Source organism: Molothrus ater, chromosome 6 (genome assembly GCF_012460135.2).
Source record: "Molothrus ater isolate BHLD 08-10-18 breed brown headed cowbird chromosome 6, BPBGC_Mater_1.1, whole genome shotgun sequence".
In the NCBI taxonomy this organism is placed as follows: Eukaryota; Metazoa; Chordata; class Aves; order Passeriformes; family Icteridae; genus Molothrus; species Molothrus ater.
This window is the reverse complement of record NC_050483.2, coordinates 27,957,267-27,981,023: the sequence shown is the minus strand read 5'-3', so window position 1 is coordinate 27,981,023 and position 23,757 is coordinate 27,957,267. Positions and strand designations below refer to the sequence as shown.

General features: G+C 38.4%; 1 protein-coding gene across 6 annotated transcripts in view; it reads left to right on the top strand.

Annotated features, from left to right (window-relative positions):
• Positions 1-23,757, top strand: part of SIPA1L1 (signal induced proliferation associated 1 like 1) — a 201,931-nt gene that overhangs the window by 51,538 nt on the left and 126,636 nt on the right. For 4 of the 6 annotated variants that reach the window (XM_036384744.2, XM_036384748.2, XM_036384750.2 and 1 more), the window contains one exon: positions 14,512-14,608. The gene's annotated coding sequence lies outside the window, so the exon portion shown is untranslated. Of the gene's footprint in view, positions 1-14,511; positions 14,617-23,757 lie in introns of all 6 variants that reach the window. The other 2 variants (XM_036384749.2, XM_036384747.2) reach the window with 1 other exon arrangement.

The window sequence follows — 23,757 nt, the reverse complement described above, 5'->3', positions numbered from 1 at the left end:
TGGTTTAGGTGGCACTGGGCATAAGACAGTAAAGATGCTCAAGAGGATGAGATGCTTTGGAAAAAGACATACAGAAATGTAGATATTTAAAATTGTAGCTCCCTGGCTGATTTTAATAGTCTGAATTTACTCAGAAAACAGAGGTCTTGTAATCCCTGCAGTTTCCCAAGTTAGTCTCGGAATTCTGAGAGGCATTCAGCAGCCTTGAGTGGGAATGGCTCTTTGTGTCAGAGCTAACCTGCCAGAGAAGATGTGTTGGGTTCCAGTTGAGCTGGCTCTCCTGATCTGGTTCACCAGGTCATCAGCTGCCAATTGATGACAGAGCATGAAAGGGCTGAGAGAGTGGAAAAAGCCAAGACTCCTGCCCTCTGCAGCTCCTGCTTCTTCCAGGAGGAGTGTGGTACTTTGCTGTGGGTTGGCTGCCTTGGGGAGGCCCTTAGGGGCACCACAGATGCCCAGTGAGTAGCTCTGCCCTTCAGTTTGCCTACCTCATTTATGTCTCTGAAGTGGGGACATTTTTGTTTCACAAAAAGGTAATAAGGAGAAATGTTTGAAGACTCCAGTAAGGAAGTTGCATACTGAGTGTGGATTAGTCCTAGCCTGTAAGGTTGAACAATGTCTTCTGTAATCAATGCAAATCCAGTGGGCTAACATAGCTTTTGTGTTTCTGTGGTTAGCTGGGTAAATTTTGTGCAAATCTGACTTGTGACCTGGTTAATAAGTGAAAGACATAGTGAAAGTTTGGTGAAAAGAAGAGGATGTTTCATCAAAATTGTAGTCTGAGGACAACCAGGAATTAACTGTATCCTTCTCAAACCTGTGAGTTGCTGGAAACTGTTTACTCGGTAAGAGTTGTTGGAACTTGCTGTGAAGTAAAGGAATGTTTAAATATGACAGAGATTGAAAGAAGGCTGTATTTTGAGGATTTAGACCCACAGAGCTATAGTATAAGAAAGCAGCTTTGCACATGTGAGTTCAGGATCAGTATTTCTGAAGTATTTTTAAAATAGAATTATTTGAATGTATTTCATTCTGAGTACTTTGGTTGCTAAAAGGCATTGTCAAATGTTTTTATTAAGGCACCAGCTTCTCTAACCTATGAAAGCTGGTTAATAAACATCCTCTATTACTATAAACATCCTCTTGACCATCTGCCAATTAAGGCTTGAAAGGAAAGAGGAGGAAGGTAAAACCTTTTACTTGAGCTTGTTTAAGGGCAGATATCCCATTATGTATGCATTTTACTGAGAAACAAATGGTTTGTGAAATAAGCCTAACAAAAATACAGCTGCAAAAAAAAAAAAATTCCTTTCTGAGTCTTCCAGTGTGGTATTTGTGCTTTCAATATAAGTATGCTTAAAAAAATATTGACAACTGTAGTTAAAGGTAATTGTTGGAAATCCTTAGGCTGTATTTCTCACATAGAAGGATGTATTTATAAACTTCTTGAAGTCCACAAAAAATTCAGTAAAAAGTGAGTAAGCTTTAGCCAATAATTTCATTAAGTAATGGTCTGGCATCTTGCTGTTCTCTCTTTTTTCCCCTCTTTCCTTCCAGATCTATGCACACTTTTTAGCAAATTAGTGAATGTCAACCAGAATTTGGCTTGATGGAAAATTAAAAATAAACACAGTGCACACACATTCTGGTAGACAATTTCCAAGAGGAGAGTGTCTATAGTATATTTTCTCAATAGCCAGAGTTATTTTGTGGTAATTACCATACAGCCAAACTAGTTTTCCATTACAGTGTGTGTTTTTTCTTGGTGTGAGCTGACTTGGAATAGTTTGCCTTGGTTTTGCTTAGAGGGTAGGGTCCTCCCAGGGCCCTCACAGTTTTCTCTGGGGTTTCTTTTCTCTGCTTACTACAGGGAGGAAGGGTTTCAGGGCTTCTGTTGAGTGGTGAAATCATGAATCGGAAGGGTTTTTTTGTTGTTGTAGGTTACCTTAAAAATAAAGGCATATTTTCTTTTAGTCACATTGACATGATTTACATCTGATGTCCATAGATTACAGCTTTTTTTCCCCCTGAAATGATCCTTTTGTATGTGCTCTCATAGTTTTCCTCTTTTAATGAACAGTTAGTTAAGATTCGATTTGCAACATATTGGGATTTATTTTTGTAACTTGTTTAATGCAAAATGTGAGGTGCTTGAGTGAGGAGAGTCAATCTGTGAGCATTCACTATGCTGGTGGCACGCTTTGCTGAAGTTAGTTTTCCTTGGGAGCCTTGTACAGTGTTGATATTCCTGTCTCCTCCTCTGCCAAACTGTGTGCAGTCTGCTGCCTGGTGCAGGGATTACAAGGAACATTCTTTTGGCTGAAAGCAAACATTCCTATCTGGAGAAGTGCCCTCAGGTAACAGGTGGGTTTTGTTTTGAGGTTGGTGATAGGAAAGTCTAGATAGGAGGAAAGGCCCTTACTTGGGCTTTGTTGAAACCCAAACAATCCAAAAAGCTAGAGAAGTGTGAGGAATACTTATGATCAAGATATGTTGGTGTTGAAAGCAACCTAAGACTGTAAATTGAGACTCTATTGCTCTGTAAGGAAAGAAGTGAGTGAGCAGCATGATAGAAGTCTCTTGTCCTTTAGAGTAAGCTTTGTGTTATTACTGACAGCTGTTCTCGGGTATCGTAGCAGCTATTTTGGATGTTCAGCGTGCAACCAATCTGTCTGCAGAGAATGTTTGTAAAATTCTTAAAAAATGTGTTAACAATGTGTGCATCTTGTAATCCTGTGCTGCATATGGGTTTGTTGTGTGGTGTCCCCCCCGTGCAGTGGAGTTGTGTTTCCTTAGCACGTTGACTTCACATGCTGTGGTGCTTGAGACCCTGGTGATGGTGAAGTTCTTTGAGGCCATCATCCTAACCAAACCTCTGAAACAGAATAAAAATACATATCTTTAGTTTTGTAGACATTTCCTTCTCAAGTATAGCATTTCTGTTTACTGAGTCCAAACTGGAACTGCTAATTATTCTGTACCCAGACACTGAAGTGAGATATGGGATGGTGGATCTCCTTATTTTGCAGCCCAAACATCTTTTGGTTTAACATGTCAGTAATGCTGTGTTCTCTAAGTATTTGAAACTGAGCTGGAAATTGTTCTTCTATGTAATTGCTAAATTATAATTTCTGATCTTTCTTAAAAATTAGTTCAGTTTTTTTTTTAATGCTAGAAATTGATCAGACAATACAGAAGGCTGTCTTGGCTGAGCAGGGATCTTCTGTTAGAGCTCAGGCAAAAAGAGAAAGTGTATGTCCACTGGAAGCAGTGTCTGCTGTCATGGGAAGAATGCAAAGGGGATTGCCACTGTGGGGAGAAAATTCATGTGGCCAAAGCTCAACTGGAGTTGAAGCTGGCCAGTTTGGTGGGTGTCTGTAAAAAGAGAAGGGTTATAGGAAATGGGATTACACCAAATTGGTGGTTGGTCACTAGTAGGATTCTGCAGGGCTCCATTTTAGGCCTGGCTCTCTTCAACATCTTAAAAAATGACTTGGATCTAGGACTCAAAGGGATACTTGAAGCCAGTCAGTAAGCTGGCTGATGATGCTGTCGATTCCTTGAAGACAGAGAGGTCCTGCAGAGAGACCAGGGCAAATCACTGGGCTGTGAAATCACCAATTGGATGAAGTTTTAACAAAGACAAGTGCTGGATTCTGCATCCAGGATGGGGCAACCCTGGGTGTACAGGCAGACTGGGTAACAAGAGGCTGGAGAGCAGCATTGTGGAAAGGGACCTGGGGGTCCTGGTCGTTGGCAAGTTTGGGTATGGGCCAGCAGTGCCCTGGCAGCCAGGAGGGCCAACTGTGTCCTGGAGTAATCAGGCAAAGCAGGGCAAGGGAGAGGATTGTCCTGCAATGTCTGCCCTGGGGTGGCCTCACTTGTAGTGGTGTGTGCTGTTTTGGGCACCACAGTATAAAAAAGATGCAAAGCTATAACGGAGTGGAGGGCTACAAAATGAAGAGTCTACAAGGAAAGCCATATAAGTACCAGCTGGAGTCAGTTGGCTTGTTAGGCCTGGAGAAGACTGAGGAGAGACCTCATTGCAGTCTATGACTTCTCAGGAGAGGTACTGAGCTCTTCTCTCTGATGCCCAGTAGCAGGATCCAAGGGAATGGCATGAAGCTGTGTTAGGAGAGATTGAAGAACTGTCTCCTAATATTCATCTTCACCGAAAGGGTGGTTGAACACTGGAACAGGTTGAACTGGAATAGGGAAGTGGTCAAAGCCCCATTCTGACAGAGTTCAAGAAGCATTTGAACAATGCTTATAGGCACATAGTGTGAGTCTTGGGGTGTTCTGTGCAGGGCTAGCAATCCTTGTATGTCCTTTCCAACTCAGGATACTCTATGAATCTGCAATACACATTAATGGAAAAAGGTCCATTAAAAGGGTGCTCCAGTCTGGGCTTGATTTGTCTCCAACCTAAGAGACATTAGAGCTGCAGAAGCACATCTTCAATTCCCTTTACTTCAGTAACCTGCTGTATTGTTTTCAAATGTTTGTGCTGAATCACTTGGAATGAGTCAAAAGTGCATCGAAGCCTAATGTTGGAGAGTATGAAAAGATTTCAAGTATGCTTGTGCCTGACAAAATTGGTGTTTCAGGTGAAGTTCAGGTGTTTTTTCCCTCAAAGCAATGAACAGTAGTCTGAAATAACTAGTAAAGCCAATAGGATGAGATTTTTCGTTGGTTTGTCTTGGAGCTCAGCCCTCTCTTGGTGATTGCTGTTTGAGCAGTATGGGGTGGGATGGGATCTGTGTTTTTCTAGCAAAACAGAGAACTTTTTGCCTGGGGAATTCCAGGTGTCAGGGGCAGCTACACCATCATGGCACAAGCCCAGATAGCCCCTGGAAGGGCACATGGTGCTTTTGTCCTCCTGCAGCCTGGCTGCTCCTTTCTACCTCCTGTGCTTACGGATGTGTGCAGCTGCAGGGTGGGCTGAGTTGAGGGATCAATCTTGCTAACAGCCAACACTCGCAGAGATGGGGCAAGAGACCTCTGCCCCTCCCCAGTCAGCAGCAAGTACGTGCTTTATAAAGTGTTTGACTGGACCTGTATGGCCATAATAGGATGTTTCTGAAATTGGCTGACACTTACGACATGTCTGGGGTTTTTTTATAAGTAGGATTTGTTAAAACTGTGCTTGTGCCCCAAGTTCTTGCTCTAAATTGTTTCAATTCCATGTAATGCATTACTAATGTTTTCTTTCCCGTGCTTTTCTTAAGCCCACCAGAAGCCAATCATTGTGCAATTGTAGTAATGATGCTGTCATATTGTTAAGACTGGATAAAAATAATTTAAGACCTGGCATAGGCTCCTTGTAGACACTGTCAGTGGCATCATATGGGTTTTCATAGTGGGCCTCCAAATGTATAGGGAAAAAAATACTGTTAGGTAATTTAAATGGCCACAGTGCATCTGAGATGGTCTTTTTCTACATTTTCCCTATTTGTAAAACTGTTTGAAGCTTTGTGTGTTCTCTTGCAATGGAAAAAAATTAAAGATTGTTGGATTTTACTTCAGGCATGCAGTAAAGCTTTTTGTAGATAAGAACGATGTGGACAGTATTTCAGAATGATTACTTGACTTCAGATTTCTTATTTAGTGTAAGAGAATAACATTTTTTGCTGGAGACATTCCTGTATCTACGTATTTGGAAGAATGTCATGTGGGGTCCATAACTTCTAACTAATAGCATTGATATCTAACTCTCTGACTGAGTCGTGCAACTTTTCAGTTGTTGGATATGAATGGACAAATAATTCTATGAAAAACTAAGGGAAAATGTGTTAATATTTTCCCTCAAGATTTATAGCCACTATTTATTTTCACATTCAGCTGGTGGAATGTAAACCTTAGCTGGCGCGCTTGTTTGGATGAACCATTCCGACAGCATTTTCAAAGCATTTATTTAGAAGAGTGTTTATGTTCTGCACAAAAGGATATAGGGAAGCAGATGAAGAATTGATATGTTGTGTGAATTCTTGACTGTGGTGGATTATGACTCAAATGGACTAAACCAGAAGATATACTATTTGGATTGTGAAATTACTGAAAAAGAAATGTTCATTTGCAGTATATATAGGTTTTACGCTTCTCTTACTAATTCTCCTTTTACATTTGAAATTTTTAGCTTGGTATAAGATTAGAGTTTTCTCTTCAATGGGAATCTCTGACATACAGAGTGTACTGGATAAAGAACTGGATGTGGATAGTTGGTGCTTCTGGCTGGGTGAGTCGGGTTCTTCTGTGGCTGAGCTGCTGAAAACAACATGACGGTCTTCTGGAGGAGTGCAGCTGCTGGTGGAGGTGTTTGCACCTCCTCCTGTGTGGTTCTGTGGCTTGGAAAAAAACACAGACTCCCTTATTGCCAGCGTTGTGTTCTCCACACACCCTTTTTAGTTTTAGGTGGACATCTAACAGTAGCTTCTGCAACTTGTGTAATTTTTGGTCAAATACACTGGCCTGGTGCTGGAGGTCTGCAGTTTGTAACACTGGAGAACCTTTTCTTAAAGAGTATCTTTTTGTAAAGTAAAAATAAACGGTTTTCTACATCTAAATTAAAAAAAAAAAACAAACAAAAAAAACTTACATTGTCATTTTATTAAGTCAAACCTGTGTTGTCATTGTATCAGTCACTCTTCTGCTCTTGTACTTCTGGGTTGTTTTTCCCCAGCATGAATGAACAATTACTGAAGTGTAGAATCTCAGGTTGTTTAATGTACTTCATTAAGAATCTATAGCCTTACTATTCTGTTTCTTCCTAATCTAATTTCTCATATGAATAATTTTCTGAGTTTGTTTCCTAGAATTGCAGTTTCATTAGAAACAAGGGTGTCTAGTATTCCTCTTATGATAAAATAATGAATTGTTCAGCAGTGAATGTTTCTCTCCAAGGATTTTAGTTACAAAGTGTTTTGGCCACAGCATTTGCTGATAAAACAAATGTGCTATTTTACTCCCAGTCAAAAAATATAGCAGAAGACCCCTGTCTTCCTTATATCTTCATCTTCTAACTTGAGTTCAGTGTTGTGTCTTGTAATTATTCATTTGGCTTCAGACCATGGTACTTTTAAAGGTTATGGATCTAGTGTTGGGATCAGTGTCCACTGACACCAATTGGGTAACTTTTCTGGCCTTGGGTTGAGCATTTGAAGCTGAGAATGAACTTTGATGGATCCATAATAGTTAGCTGTAATAATAGTCTCTGGATTCACAAGGTCTTTTTTGTATTTTGCTTTTGGTTTGGGTTTATTAAAAATATTATGTTCAGAGTGTTCTGCAATTCTCTTTCTTCCCAGAGATAAATGAGCACCAAGTTCTTAGAATGTAACATCTCCTTTTATTAATGAAATGGCAGCAACTCTGAAATGGACAAGAATCAAGACAGATTCCAAAACTTGTCTGTTCAGATAAAAATCTGGCATTGAAGAGGCTGCTGCTGTTCATGGTTGGGCATGTAGTTTGAGAACAATTATATTAGCACTGAGTTTTTTCCTTTTTTTTATGTGCAATTTTACTAATATTCAGTAGCTGGTTCTGCTGCAATTCAAATATTTTCTCATTTGAAACTGAGTATAAAAATCTAATTTGTTTTTCCTTTACCCTTTCTCCTTGGAGATCTATCAAATTATCCTCTGGTTCAGATTCAAGCTCTTCATGGAAATTAATCGTTCTGACCCCCTATGAGGTAAATATTATTTTCATTAATAGGAAAATTGCAAAGCAGACAAGTAAAATTGCTTGTTTGAATTATGCAGAGCTCTAGACATGTGGTCAAATTGGTAGACTGCCTGTTTTCACTAAATTCTTTACACAGCTTTTTTAATGCAAGCTGTAATAATATTCATACTATCTAAGCAGACAGAAGAATACTTTTTCTTGTTTCCTGAAGCATTATGTGACCAAGAGGACAACTATGAAATATTTTATATCTTGAAGAGTGAATAAATGAGCCGTCTACTGAGAAGAGGACAAAACAGTTTGCAAGTTTGCTGGGGAAACAAAGAATCCTTTTAAATGTTATCTTAATCTGGCAAAAAGCATGAAGGTCCTTGAATGGGCAGAGAAACCTCAACTCTAATGGAAATGACTGAGTCTGCCAAGTGAATCAAATGGGAATGGAGATTTATGGTGCTTGTCTTATAAAATGACAGATGATCAGTTTCTGTGAAATGCAGGAGAGAATATCTGGAATATCTTACTTTTGACTTTTTCTGTAGGATGGAAATAATGAGTTCTGCTTTATCTCAAAGGCCCTGTAGATGGACATTTTTCCCCCCATGAATGGAGGCTTGTAACATAGCAGAGCAGAAGTTTGGTTACATATGCAAAAAGCTTTCTAGCTAAAAAATTGTGTCTTGTTATTATAGTTGAATTTTCAGTTAGGGATAGAAGATATGATTTATGGAGTGTGAAACTTAGAGATTACCAGGATTTTCAGTTTGATACAGTTTCACAGCTTTTGAAGACAATAAATTCTCCTTAACAGTGTAATTTTTCATATTGTCTTGGATATTTTGAAACTATACTATGTAGTAAATAGCTCTTTTAGTGAATTTTTACAGGCAGTAAACATCTATACAACTTTTGACTAGGAAGCTTCCTTCTGTAGCAGGTGGATGTTGCTGAAGTGCTGTGAAGGGGGCTGGAGACTTACACAAGTGAAGCTTACAGCACAAATGCACGTAACCAGAATCTACATTTGGATACTACTAGCTTAAATGCCTTTTTGGTGGTAAAGGGTCAAGTGTAATGGAGCTTCTGCAATCTTCCAGTATGTTGTGAAAGATGGGGCAAATGTGATTTCACGTGTTGTTTGGTGACACATATTCAGTGATGGTACTTCGGCTTTTACTCTGTTCACCATTAGGTAGCTCTTTGCTTTCTTGTTTTGGACACCTAATTTGTAAAGCTAATGTTTTTGCTTAAATTTTGTGTATTACCAAAATGTTGCTGAAAAGCCTTCATATAAAGGGAGGTCATTTGCCTTTGCTGTGGGTGGTAGAAGATGGAAGACCAATATTTTTGATGTACACTTGGCTGCTGGATGACCCTGGCCCCATTGTCCTTCTCTGACCCCCCATTGTCCTTCTCTGACCCCCCATTGTCTTTCTCTTGTCTTGATTTCTCCTTCTTTACATTTTATTTAATGATATTTACCTTATCTGCTAGGCACTTTGAACACTTACAGCCTGTAAAAGCATCCTAACAGCAGCATATTTTCTATGAGGCTTCCTCTGTTTTTATTGACAAACAGCTTTAAAATGGCAAAGTCAGTTGAGACACCACCAGCTCAGTCTTTCTTTTAACAGCAGATAGATGGATTAAAATTATCTGGGGGAAGGGATGGGAAAGCAGAATGGAAAAGTAGTGAGTTTTCAAACTGTGGATGTGCAAATTCTGTGCTGAATTTGCCCTTTCTAAATGTTTCTCCAGTATTTTCTGCTGTAGACAGATTATTAGTTCTGTCTTTGGCAGCAGTAACTCATTCTACGCTGTAAAATCCTGTCCTTCTTTTGTAGCTTAGCTGTGACTGCTAGACTGAAAAGTAAAAGAATTACTATTACTATAATTTCTATGAAGAGAAAACCTAACTTTTGAAGAGGTAATATTAGTGTGAAGGATGGGTCATTACCTAATGTAAGGGGGAAAAGTGAACTCTGTGTATTTTTTAATGGTTTTCTTCATTATGAACTGTCTATTTGCATTCCTTGCATTAAAGTGCTTACTGTTGTCAGGACTAACTCCAAAGTTCACATTTTCATGGTTGTGCTCTGTAAACTCAACATTTCACTTCAGTTAGTCCAAGTGTGGATGTAAGCATTAGTTCATAGACAAGGAGCTCTTTCAATTTGGCAGCATCCTCTTTGTGTCGGTATTTTACTTGTAGACTGTACAGTTAGTAAAGGTAAACATTAAGCCACTTGTATGCTATTACAGTCACACTGTAGAAAAACTAGAGGCTAGAAAAACTGCCCTCAGCATAGAAGTCTGTAAGCCATGGTGGTTGTGAATAATCAGGAAAAGTTACTACTTAATTCAGGAGAACGATGTTGTGAACATTAGGAGCCTTTTCCTGTTAAATTAATTTAAATTAAATTTTCACTACTGCTTTTGAGAAAAAATGTTAAGAATTCCAGAAATTGACTGTTGTTGACATGGCAGCAGAGTAGTTAATGAATTAAATGCTATGGTACTAATTTGGATTGATACTGTATAATTATGGTGTCAAAGGTATTTAACTTTTTATCAGGCTGTAAATCTGCATCAGACTTCTAGTCTACCCTTGAGAGAAAAAAATACATAGAATGGGAAAACCCAGACGCTCCCCCAACCTGAGCCATTTTATGAAAGAGTGTGAGCAAGTTAAGGTTTCACTAGTTCAGCCTACTTTCTTGTCAATAGCGTATCTCTGAGAAACTCCTGAATGTCTTCGTGTCTGAAAAGCAAAAAGTAAATGTTTTCTCTGAATTTTGATGTCAGCAGCAGCAGAGTATCCTCTGACAGCCCTCTGTGGTTTTCTAGCTTTTCTTTCTATCCTACTAACTTTAGTCTGACTGGAGGTCTTAAAGCTTGAAGGTAAAAGACAGCTTTCCAAACTACCTTGAGCTGCTCTGTTCTCACTAAGAAGAAATAAAATTTCATTTTTTACCTCAAAGTGAAATTTATGGAGAATACAAGAGATCTGATTATTCTGGCCATGACTCTTAAAGCAAGTGTTCTTTAACTTGACAAGCCAAGCATGAAGGGATACATTTTCTTAAATTCTGGGTGTGATTCATTTGTTGTGTAATATTTTAATGTATTTTTGGTTTATTGGAATTACATGTTGATTAGTATTGAGAGAGGTTTTATTAATGTCACAATTAGTACTTCACTGTTCACCAAGGTGAAAGTCAAGATGGCTATGATTTCATAGATTAGTAGTAATCTACACATTTTATTTAATAAACAACTCTACCTTTTCTAGAATGAGGGATTTCAATTCTTAGAACTTTTTATAGACCATTATTTTTTGTGCTTGTTTCTACATCACCCTATTTTTTTTTTCTTGTTTCTGTTTTTTGCCATTTCCTATTCATTGGTTCAGATTCTCCTTTTTCAGGAGGTTCTCCTGCTGGTGAGTTTTATAGCTCCCATTGATACTTCATCCCTATCTGTCTTTCTGACCCAGAAGAATTTGTGCTTCCCTGAGTCTCTGGAGCATTTTATAAGTAATTTTAGCAAGTTAGTTGTGACTCTGAGTGTACAGCTTTTGCTTGCCATATAGTTTAGGTCAGGTCAGGCTTGATGCTTTTCAAAATCCTGTCCTGCCTGTGTTTCTGAGCTGTATGTGTAATAGGCATTAGTCCTTAACAATCATATAGTTGAAAAGTTGTAGAAGAGTTGAGTTTGCATTGTAGTGATGTTATTTATCAGTTTGTGTAATTCAGCATCTTCAGTGACAGCATATTTGGTTGGAGATGAAGCTTAGAACCCTGCGAAAGCTTTGGTTGCAGATGGCTTCTGAGGAGTACTGCTCTGTGGGCTGTTCTCTGCTGTGGCAGTGTTCTGTGGGTGCAGGAATTCAGACATCTGCTAGGCATTGGGCTTTGAAGTCACCAGCCCAAACACTCAGGGGAATTAGGTGCTGAAGTTCTGTCTCCTTGTGACTGGTTGCAAAATAGGTTGTAGGCTGATGTCCAATGTGATGGGAGAAGCAGCATCACAGCATCTTTTCCCTGCAATGAATCACCTCATGTTTATTGAAGTTCACTGGTGAAACTCGTCCTGGCTGTCTTTATTCCCCTGGTAGTAATTGTGGTAATAATCAGCCAAAGCCTATATGTCAAAAGCCTTTTGTTTTTATTCTGAAGAGAAAGAGCTAATAAAAATATTTTCATATGTTTATGATGGCATGAGAACACTTCATAGAGGCTTCTTTATTTAGGAATTATAATACTCATAGGTGGTGCCTTCCAAAGGTAAACTGAGGGGGATATTTTCCAATGATGCTTGTTCCTTCTTCCTTTTGAAAATCAAAGTTCATTAATAGGACATCCTGAAAGGCCTGCTTACATCTCTTAGGAGATGAAGGGACTGAAGGGTATGTAGGGTAGGGAGGAAAAGTTTTTTTATAAGTCTGTATGAGAAAGATATCTGAACTTGTTATGGTTATTTTTTCAGCAGTTTCAAATACTGTTAGATTCTGCTGAGATTAAATGCTAGTTACTCTTAGTGTTTTTAGACAGCATTCTCTCTCCTTATGTTTTTGAACAAGCTTTGTCTACAATTTCAATACTTCTAATGTTATTAATTATGTAAGACTTTTAAAGCTTTGAGCTGCTGTTTCTGCAGGTGACTTGCTGTTTTATGAGAACAGCTTTTGCAGGTTGTGGCAGAGAAGTGGGGGAAGTGAAGCATTCCTTGGGTTGGTGGCAGATTCTGAGATCAGAGGGATGAATGTGCAAGGATTCCTCCTCTTGCTTGTAGTACTGCATATTGATAGCTGGAACATAGCAAACAACCCTTGAATTGTCTTCAATTAACACGTTTTGGTTTGTTCAAGAATGATGTCAGAAAATAGCCTTTTTCAGTAGAGCCAAGTTCTTTCTTCTCTCCCTCCTTACATACGCCTACAGTGATGTTTTTTCAGCTCTACAAGTGTGTGTTTTCTCACTCTCTCTGCTGTGTAGGCGGTCTTCCCAATCACAATTGAGCTTCACAGGCAATCTTTTATGAAAAAAAAACAAAAATCATCTTTACACAGCAGGTCTATAATTTAATACCAAAGGAAATGGAGAGTTCTGGGTCAGAATTGGCATGTGTCTTAATAATGCTTGAATTTGTACAGAATTTCACCTTAAAAAAAGGGAAATGATTCTCTTGACCAGAAGGCCATTCACTACCTGTGGAAATTGTTTCACATTCTACCTGAATGATTTGCCAAAATGTCAGTTACAATGACAAACAAATAGACTTTAAATCTTACACTTGCTTTATTAGACTAAGTTATAATTGAGCTTTTCTATCCTAGAATTAGAATGTGATTCTAATAAAAAAGGCAAACTCAGTTTGTTGACAATATGAAAGTTAAAATGAAGCTCTTCTGGGAGTGTTGCCTTATTTTAAACATGATTTTAGTTCTCTCTGCCTTTTATAAACTGCTTTTGCTGCACTGCATTATTATTTTTTGTGTACTGCAGCTCTTTTGCTGATGCCTCTCATTTCACCAAGGTCTTAATTTCACACAGTATTTTCTAAATAAGCCTAAACTTGCAAAAGAAACCCCTCAGCTGTATTTTTAATTGCTCAAAAAAACCAGCAATAATTATTTTCCTGAGTTCTATTGATAACATTATTTGGCATTTCTTAAAGAATTTTTGTTGATGCTAGTGTTCTTGCCACCAGGTAGGTATTCTGAGTTTATCTGAGTTTATTCAACTTTGTAAAGAAATACTTTTTGGAGACTAGCAATGGGTAGCTTAAAATTTGCTTATCAACCTATCAAATTTCAGCAACAATTATTACACATAGCCCTTGTATTTTGGTTTTATGTGCAGTTCATGCTGCCATTGCAGCTGAAAGGAGCCATCTTTCTCAGCTTCTCCTGTCTGATACCTTTTCTGCCTAATGTCAGCTCAGGTGCTCACATAGCTGTGCAGTGAACTGGATTGGGGAAAACCAGGCTGGAGAAGAATCTAGGTCTTTTTCTTTAGACTTCTTAGTTAGAGCTGGATCTTAATCTCTCTTTGGTATGATTCACTGTACATCTCCTCTAACACGTGAGCTTGGTGGGAGTAGAGTAGACAAAAATTCATTGGCAGTATGTGCTCTGCCTCCAGCTTGTGCCTCTGCGGAGTTCTCGGGACTGCAGCATAAATCTCCATGGTTACATCTGTTTGCCCGGTCTAATTTTAGAGGACTCATATCATCTAGAGATGCAAGCCTTCTGTAGCAATAGACAGAGGTCAGATGTTAAGAGTAATTCTGAAAAAATATGGATTATAATTTACAGGACCTGGTAAATAGCAAGGACCAGCTCTGAAACCTTTACATTTCCTTCTACACTTGGGAGAATTTTAGGGTACTGCAGCTGGTGACTTAGATAAAAACTCCTGCTCTCCCTTGTTTTTGGCATGTGTTACAGACTTTATGTTGAGCAGCGAGAGAAAAAAAGTGGGCCACAGCACTGCTAAATGTCCCCTTTCTTTCAGGCGTTGCCAAATGTGTGTTTAATCTCTAAATGCCTGGCAGAATGCGTTCTGGAAGAAAATAACGATTCAGAGAAGGGGTGATAAAAGAAGGGTTGGGATTGTTGTAGTGAGAAAATTATCATACAGGCTTTCTCAGATATGTAAGCTATGTGCAAAAACATCTATAGATTCACAGTTTTATAAGCCTTCATTGTTGCTTCTGGCTTCTCACAAGCACAATTTTCAGAATACCCTTTACCTTTTGAGAAGTATTTCATTTGATTGCTTCCCATTCAAATTTTGTTCATGCCCATGATCTTTTTGCTTCTAGGCTTCACTGTGGTATGATTCATCAGAAGTAGATTGTGACGTCCACTGGGAGTTTTTGCTGAAGCTGCATATGTCTGCTTTCTCAGGAATTTGGATAGGTAAGAGGGTATGTTCTGCTTTCTGTACCTTCTGACCTTTTGGAGTGCTGCTAGTTGTCACAAACTGTGTTGTGTTTGACTGCTGATAGTGTGTAATGTTTCATGCAGTGTGCAAGGGGTGGTCTCCAGCAGGATGCTTTACCCCGGGTAGTCTGGCTGCCACAGAGTGCCAGACTCTATCCCAGGCTGTTGCTGAATGCTTTCTCTATACATCAGTGTTCTTCTACAGGGACATGCAAGGGAATTAGATGGCTATTCCCCCCCACCCCCCCCACCCCCTGCCCCGGAATGTGTAGAAAGAAGGGTTTGCAAAAGCAGGTTGGACTGTGTTCAGACTGTGACAGAATGCCTGCTTTTGTCACATTTTCTGAAACACAGCAGTTCTTGTAGATGGTTTCTTTTAATCCACTTGTGAAACTAAACTCACGTTGTAAGAAAGAAAAGGATGATTCTTCTGGATGTGCCTGATCCTTGGAAAAGACTTGCTTTTAGTACATGATCTGTCCTTTCACAGAGTAATCTAATTAATTAAAAGGTAAAATGGATGCAACAAGTGTGAGATGCTGCACTTTTGCCCATGCAGCCTTGCCATCTGCATTATACCAGATGCAAGTCCTTGACAGGTGTGTAATGACCTGGTTCAAGATGGTATATGAAGAAGGTTGGAAAATTGCAGTGTGTGGGTTTGGGGTGTGGAAGGACAAGAGATGGGGAGCAGTGGTGTTGGTTTTGCAAAGATAGGTGGGGTTGGATTTGTTTTCGGATGGATCAGCTTCCTGAATTAACTCAACAGGTTGTGCAAGCAGTAGTGCTGCCTGGAGGGAGGTGACCAGAATTTGCTATGGACTGCAGGGAGAGCAAAACCGGAGATCTCAATTAAGATTAGTTGAAGCAGATTTGCAATGAGGAAGTAAAAGCATAACCCCCTCCACTGAACATGTTTTAATCATGTGTTTATTAACACCTAGTGAAACCTATAGGTATAGGATATGCAAAGGAAGTCCAGTCTGGAAGTAAAAGTGGAAAAAACAGTTCTGCCAAAGGAAAAACCGTCCCTTGTAACATTGATTCATCAGTCTGTTGGATGTCAAAACAAACAAATAGGTTTCTTATGTGAGACAATCTGCCCTGTAGTTGTTGCAGTTGCCTTGAAGGATGTTGTTGTATCAAAAGCACCAGTTTAAACTCTCCTGAAACACTGTCAGCATAGCCTGCTGCATCCTGTTGGCAGAGATTGAGCTTCTGACGTTTGACTTCTGGTAGTGATAAAACGTTTCAGAGGACCTCTATACTGGAAACAAATGTATTTGTTCACAGATCTAGCAGGGCCCTTGGAAAAGGCTATTTTAATTTTGTCTTTTCCCTTGAGGAATTTTACCTTTTCATTTGACGTGATCTTTAGTGTTGATTTTTACACATAATCATTATTGGGTTTTTTTTTTTTTTTTGATATATAGGTCTCAAAGTTACCACAGAGGAGAAAATAGTGTCCATGTCCTTTGCAACACACAAAAAAATAATTTTTTTTTTTTTAAATGAAGTTCGTGGTTCCAAGAGGCTATTTAGAATCATGATACTAGTGAACACTGTACTGGGGCATGCGCAGTGAAAAAAAGCTGTCTTGAGTTATGAAGAGCAGTCTTAGTAGTTTAACTTACTTATGGAAAGTAAATGAGTATTTTTCCCCCTACTATGTTTGGATTCCACAGTCTAGGGTTCTTGTCACATACTTTCTGTAAAGAATGATGAGGTAATTAAACTTCATTTTGCCAGGGCTGTTACCATGTTACACCACTGAAACATCGAAGCTGGTAAATTCCTTTTTATTATACACATGCAATTTTTTGTTCAAAGTGGAATTTAAAAAAAAATCAAATTCCATACTATAGCAAATCTAGTAATACAAAGTTATACTTAAAACCTAATTTATTTCCTCAGTAACAGTTTTGGTTACTGGTTGTTTATGAATGCATAGGCTCATGGTCCTATAAACCCAGTCTTGTTTACTGAAATTCTTGAAAGCTGCTTGTTAATATGGTTATGTTCAACTCCCAGCAAGTTCTACAGCTGGAAGGTGAACATAACCATATTAACAAGCAGCTTTTTTTAGGAATAGTATCACACTCCAATAAAGCTGATATATGTTTGTTTCAAATACAGAATCTTTATTTGATTTGTAAGAATATTTAGGTGCAAAACATTCAGCAGCATCAACTTAGTTTTGTTAATTCCCCACATTGTTCTGTAGATGCTGGCTGACTAAAACTTGTCAAATTCTTCATAAAACTTAACCTCAGAACTGAACTTAAAATGAAGAAGAGGACTGTGGGGAGGGAAGAGGAAGAGATGGCCACTGTGTGCAAGTGGCTGATGTTGACATTAAGTTATATATTGTTGGTTTTATCTGTACTATTCTTTTCCTGCTGACAGGTTGAAGTCCTGTGGCTTCATTTGTTCACTAGTAAAAAAGTTTTGTTGGGTGGGGTTGAATTGGAAAAGGCTTTGCCTTGGTGATTCTTGCTTTTTCTCAGGGTTGTGTTAAGGAGTACATAGTGCTGTGTTCCCTCCAAAGGAAGGCAGGAGCTCTTTGGGTACTGTTTCTCTGAATAGCCAGGAGCAGAGTTGTACAGAATTGTGTTCCTTCCTTACATTTTGCAGATTTTAATTTTTTTTCCCAGGGTTTTCCCCAAGGTTTAGTTGGTGATTATACAAAGGATTTCTGTTATTAGGACTGTGTAGGTTTGTAGTTCAAGTTGCTTCCCTGAGGAGTCTGAAGAAATTTAGGAAGAACCCATGCAATTAGTGCTTACAGTATTGGCCTCTTTATAAAAAAGGGTGTTCCTTGATGAGTGCACTTTTATATATTTTGAATGCATGTACTTGTGCACACATGCACCTGTGAGTCAAAGAAAATGGATATATTGGATGCGTGTATGTTCCCAAGTTAGTGATTGTCTTGTGCAATGTATTTGTACTGTGGTATTGCAATGATATCTACAGTAATTATGTTTAAATGCAGAAAAAGAAGTGGAAAGTGCTTAGCCTACTTTTATGTTCTTTTATGCTTAAAAACAGTGTGGTGAATTAGTAGAAGTTGGTATGAGATAGATGACAGATTAGTTAATGTATTTGAGAACTGGAGAATTGCAATAAAATCCTTCAGGAAAACAGGATAATATTCTCAATAGTTAAATATGTCCATTTTAGTAGGGAATGGGTGTTCATAATAAAAGTCTCACCTTCATTTCATTGTGTATGAGACTGAAGAGGTTGGATATTCAGAAGGTAAGTGTATATGAGTGAATGAAGAGAGGAAAGCCTGGATCTCATTAATTCTTGGCTATCTCTAAGCTGGTGAGGGTTTTATGCTTTGACATGTTTTTTCTTAGTCCAAAAAGATTATTTAATAGTATGGATTGTAATGATCCATACTCTTTTCTGCAACAGGCACCTGTTGAATAGGCAGGCCAAGAATGAGGCATGCTGTCTGCAAACTTCCTGATTCCAGAATGGTTAGGCACACCCAAGTTAGCATTAATCTACCTAGCCTGGATTTAAAATGATTGCAAGGATTTAACAGCATGGATTTTAGTATAGCGTATTTGAGGCTCACTAGAAGTCTGGGTGCTTAATCACTGCAATCCTGTGCCCTGCAAATTGAGGGTTTTGTAAAACTGAGTTCTGTAGCTCATATAAAAGTGGAGAGCTGTTGGTAGATTAAATACATACATTATTCTGTGAATTTTTCCTAGCTCTCCCCTTAAGGTGGTAGTAGTGTGACTTGGAACTAGTAAGTATGTACTTAGTACTTTGTATGATTACACATGTATACTGATTAATAAACAAGATGTTTTCTGTTTATTAAACAGGAAAGCAGCTGATTCTGCTATATTTAACATTTTATGGAACTGGCTGGGGAAGAATGAGCAATTGTCGTGTTTTGATTTTTATGCATTGTTCAGCTTGCACATTGCTAAAGTACATTGTGCTGTGCTTCTTAAACTTGAATAGCAGCACAATTTTGCAGTTCAATATTTTCATTGTTTCAGGTGCGTAATAAGAATCAGCAATTAAATAAATCTGAGACATTGAACGGATGTGAAATTTGTGAGTTCCACAGACGTGGAAGTGTAAGAAGCCCCCCAGTAAGTTCACATACTGCATAAAGCACCAAAACCCAACAATGAAAAACCCAAACGAAAAGAAACCAACAAAAATAAATAGTCCCTCTCCAAAAAAAACAAACTCCCACAACCAAAGAGCAACAAACAAAAACTGGCAAACCCCTGACAGAAGAGACAATAGAACAGCAAAATTTGGACTACTAGTGTTATTTCCCTGCTTTTTTACCTGTAGAGAGCCAAATACTTTATTAATTTGTAAAGTGTTTTAAGAACACATGGAACTTCTACTACTACAACTGCACTGACCATGAGATTTCCTAAATTCATGCTTCTGAACAGATGCATCAGCTTGAAATACAACATTTCTGTAGAAAGTTTCAAAGACAATGTTTTTGGCAATTCAGAGGTGAACAATTCTTAAATGATTTCACTACCTAAAAGCAAAAAGGTGTCCATTCAGTGGTAGTTCTTTTATAACTCTCCTTGATCAAATTCCTTCCTTCTCTTGATTGCTCCCCTCTTATATGCATTGTAATTTTTTTCCTCCAGTTTTTCAGTACCTTTCTTGAGCTGTAAAACCGAATTTCTCTGTGCCAGACAAAGTAAAATAACTGCTTTGCTCTCTTAATTGGTGTTCTTTTGTTTAAATAGTAGTGGCTTAAGATTAGCCACAGCTATGTGTTTTGAGTTTTCTATTGGGAACACAGATTCCAGGAAGCTGACTAGTAAATTGGAGTGATGCTCAGAGCTGTCACCTGTGAAGATCAGAATTCACACTTTCCACTTGAGATCAGAGAAGATCAGCTTGCTTTTCAGCCTAATTGTATTCACTGCTTATGCATAATGCAAACCCACAACTTAACTCTGCTCCATTTGATGAAAGATAAAGATCAGTGCCTACTAGACAGTGTGATGCTAGCTTTACAGATCCCATCAGCATCAGGCATTAGTCATGGTTTTTTATGTATAAAACATAGCATGCATGTCTGTACACATCATAATGGAAATGCATAGATTTAGCATAGAATACCAGGTTGGAAGGGACCTCAAGGATTATCTGGGCCAATCTTTCTTGGCAGAAGCACAATTCTATAGTCAATGATGACCCAGCACTCTGTCCTTCCAAATCTTAAAAGTGTCTGATGTTGGGAAATACACTACTTCTCTAGGGAGATTATTCCAATGGCTGATGGTTCTCAGTATGAAAACTTTCCCTCATGTCCAATTGGAATCGCCCCAGAAGCAACTTGTGCCCATTACCCTTTGTCTTTTCCATGTGACTCCTTGGAAGAGGGAAGTCTCAGTTGTCTTTGTAGCAGTAATAGTAATGCAATTAATAAGTAGTGCTTCCTAATAATCTTGCTGTGTGTAGATTTTATAGCATGTTGATCTCTTTAGTCTTTCGCCCTGTGTATGTAGATGAATTTGTCATCAGTCACTAGTTCATTCTGTCAATTCTTGTGTAAAAGCTTGGTACTAATACACAGCTCTTTGGTCCCTCAAAGCTGTGCTATTTATTACATTGACCTTTAATACCACTAATACATCTTTTCACGGAGTCTTTTACAGCTTATAGATTTTTTTTTTAACAAAGGAAGCTTTCAATTTTCTGATTCATCAGAGTAGTTGAAAAATCAGCTTTGGCTTTATGCAGAGCGTATTTACAGAGGCTTTATGTGTTTGAGCTGTAGTTTCTGATGCCTGCTCATCTGCAATAGAAAATGAAAGGAGAAGAAGCAAGGTTCATCATTAAATCTCATCAAGTTACATTTTTGCATTTATATATGTATATTAGAAAACATTCAAGAGGAGACGTTTCTCTAAACTGGCAAATCTAGGGTGGCAAAGACTTTTAAAGTTGAGGAATTGCTTGGATAGAATTAAATTGGGATGTGGCATGGTGGATCTTTTGGGTTTATTGCTGTTGGCATTTTCTGTGTGTGTGTGCATGCAAACCTTCAGAGATCATGTGAGAATGGTCCCCTCCTTTAGCCACAACAGTGTCCCATAGTTTGTGAGGCTCAGTGTTGGGATGTGTCAGGTGTCCAAGGCTGCCCCTAGAGCGTGCTGGCCTGGCCAGCCTTTAGTTCCTTCATTCCATCTGCACATAAAAGAAAGGCAGGAAAGCTGCTTCTTCATCTGATTGTTGGACCAAGCTGTTTACTTTGTCATGCACCAGTGAAGTGTTTGGATGCTTCTGCTTGTGTAGCTGTGACACAAGAAATGCTGGAGAGGACAACATATTTTTATTTTTTTCCCCCGCTTCTTGTGATATTTTTTTCAAGTTAGCCTTGTCAGTATTGGTGTAGCATTGCTCTTAAAGACTTTGATTTCTTTGTGTGATAGTGATGCCTCAGGAAAGCAGCCACAGTTGTTCTTACTTCTTGTTGCTTTGTTCTTGGTAATACGTTTCTAAAGCCTGTAGACCAGAAGTGCAGTAAGCTTGTATGTCTGTGTGGTAGTACAGATATAATTTTTCAGATAATGAGGAAGCACTGAACAATCATTGTTTATTTTAATCTTTTTCTTTGTGTTATTTCTTGTTCTGTTTTTACTGTGCTCTTTTTCCTTTATTTTTCTCTACTGCTTTTCAGCATTTATTTTCTTCAGCATATCTTTAACTTTTTATTCCTCTTTTTCTCCCTTCTGGTGCTTAGGTTAGAGCTCTTTGAAGAAGTTTGCTGAGGAGAAAGGTTGAAGTTTAGAACCAGAGCACTGTTCCCTCCTCTGAGAAGGGAAAACTGCTTTAACCTCTCTTCTCTGAGATAAGTTGCTCTTGATAGGAGGTTGTGTGGAAGAAAGATGAACTACAGCTAAAGCCTGAGGACTTTGTTGGCTGGGATTAATTTAGAATCAGAAGCTTATAGTATTTTACAAAACGTTTACATACTTAGCTGTGCCCGGAGTATAAAGGGAGAGATGTGTGCATTGGAGATCTTTGCTCCTTGTATCTGTTCTTGACTATAAAAGGGAAGCAGAGGTTTTCAGTCTAACATTTGGTTAGACTGAAAATTTGAGAGAGAGAGAAGAGCATGTAAATGCAGTGGCTACTTAATATTTTTGTTGTAGAGTTAAGTTGTGAGCCAAGTGCTCTTTCTTGGATTATTTTGCAATGCAGTTGTCATTTTTTCATTACTAAAGGTTAATCTGGGGTTTTTAGCTTTGTTTTTATTAAAATGGCTTGGATGTAGAAGGTAATGTTGAGGCGCCTGACCATCTTCAGAGACATTACAAAGGTATTCCAAAAAGCTGGTTAAATATTTGGACAAGTTGGATACATTTTCTCATACACTGAAATTTAACTGTTGTCCTTCATCCAGAAGTCCAGTTAGCTTACTCCGGTCAAATCCAAGTTCCCTCTCCACAAGTGTGTTGCGTCTGGCAGAGCACAGCAGCAGATGTAAATGGAGGAAGATAGCAAGGATTTGTAGCTGTAGACTTAATGTCTTCTATCTCAGGACTTTCTGAATCAGGAAATCCAGTATCCTTTGCTCTTTGTTGCCTTTCTCTTATACTTCCTAATTCTGCAAGAGTTTTTTTTTTTTAATTGGGAAGAGCAGAACTGCATGTGGTACTGATGGCAGAAGTCTTACATGGTGATATGATGGAGAACCAATGTTCTTCTCAGAATAATTCCTAATGCTGTCAATGCATGGGTGTTGGTTTTATGTTGCTGGGTTTTTTTTTTGTGAGTATTGGAGTATAATTTGGTGGATACAAATATCTTCATAGTCTTCAATATAAAGAGTTCTACAATGAATTGAGAAATGCCAGGTAGTATTTAAATGGGTTTGATTTTCATATTTGATTATCTGTTTGGTACAGCCACCTAACTGTGGGTGCTTCAGAGCTGTAAGGCATTGCAGCATGTACAATATTCCACGGTTGGGCTCCTGTAGTCATGGTTAGGGCTTAAACTCTCCCAAGCTTACTCTGGATCAATGATACCTCTACTAACGTGTCCAGAGGTGTGCCTACTGCATTTTTGTTACCTATTTCAACTGTTACTCCATGTTCACCAACTAATATGACTCTTAATTTTTTCTGGGATAGTTGTACAGTTACATATCTTAAGTCCAGAGGGGGCCTCAGAGAATAAACTAAATGGTCTTTGTGCTCTGAGGACACTTCTGGAGTTGTTCATTTACAGAGCAAAGAGGATTGTGGCTGATCTTCTAATGTTTTTATATAATCAGGATTTAAGCTGTTTTCTAATTTTGCCTATTAAATGAAAACAGAGATTTAGCCTTTTCCTTGAATGAGGTGATTCCGGAGCAAATCAATGTAGAAAACCTTCAGAGACCCTTTAGAGAGCTTTACTGTGCATGTGGGAAATTGCAGGAGTGTATTAGTACATACTTTGAAATTTTGGTATGGAAGGGGTCAACAAACATGGCCATTATACAAAATCTGAAGGTGCTAGAGAAGCTGCTTGCTATTTTGTGACCAAATGACTACTGTTACTGCTTCTGTACTTTTCCTGACAGATTTTTTTTGTCCAAAATTCTATTATGAGAGAAATAGACTTTTTTTTTGGTAAGCTGTCATGAACTGACATTTTTCTCTTCCCTTTTTAAAATAAAACCAATCCTTGAGGCTGAGGTTTGGGTTTGGTATTCCAGCTGTGAGCCTTATAGAGACTGCTGCACATTCTGTTATCTCAGTGGAAAACACTGTTTACCTATAAAACAATTTTAGTCTGTTAATACAGGGGGTTGTGCTTCTGTTCTACATGGACTGGTGAAGTTTTGAAACAGTACATCTTGCTTAGCATTTTGATTGTTGGTGCAGCTCAGGATCATCCTGATCATGGCTGATATGAAATAAAAAATATCCTTCTTTTATGCTTTTATGACTAGACAAGTCAGCTGAAATAAACCGTTTTCATATTTTTCTTATTTAATCTGTACTTGATTGCTTTTTTACAGTTAACTTTGTGGTTTACAGTACTAGTTTAGTGTAGCACAAATGCACCAGGCCTGCCATTTTCATTTAGTGTTTGAAAAATAGTGTTTGAACAGTAAC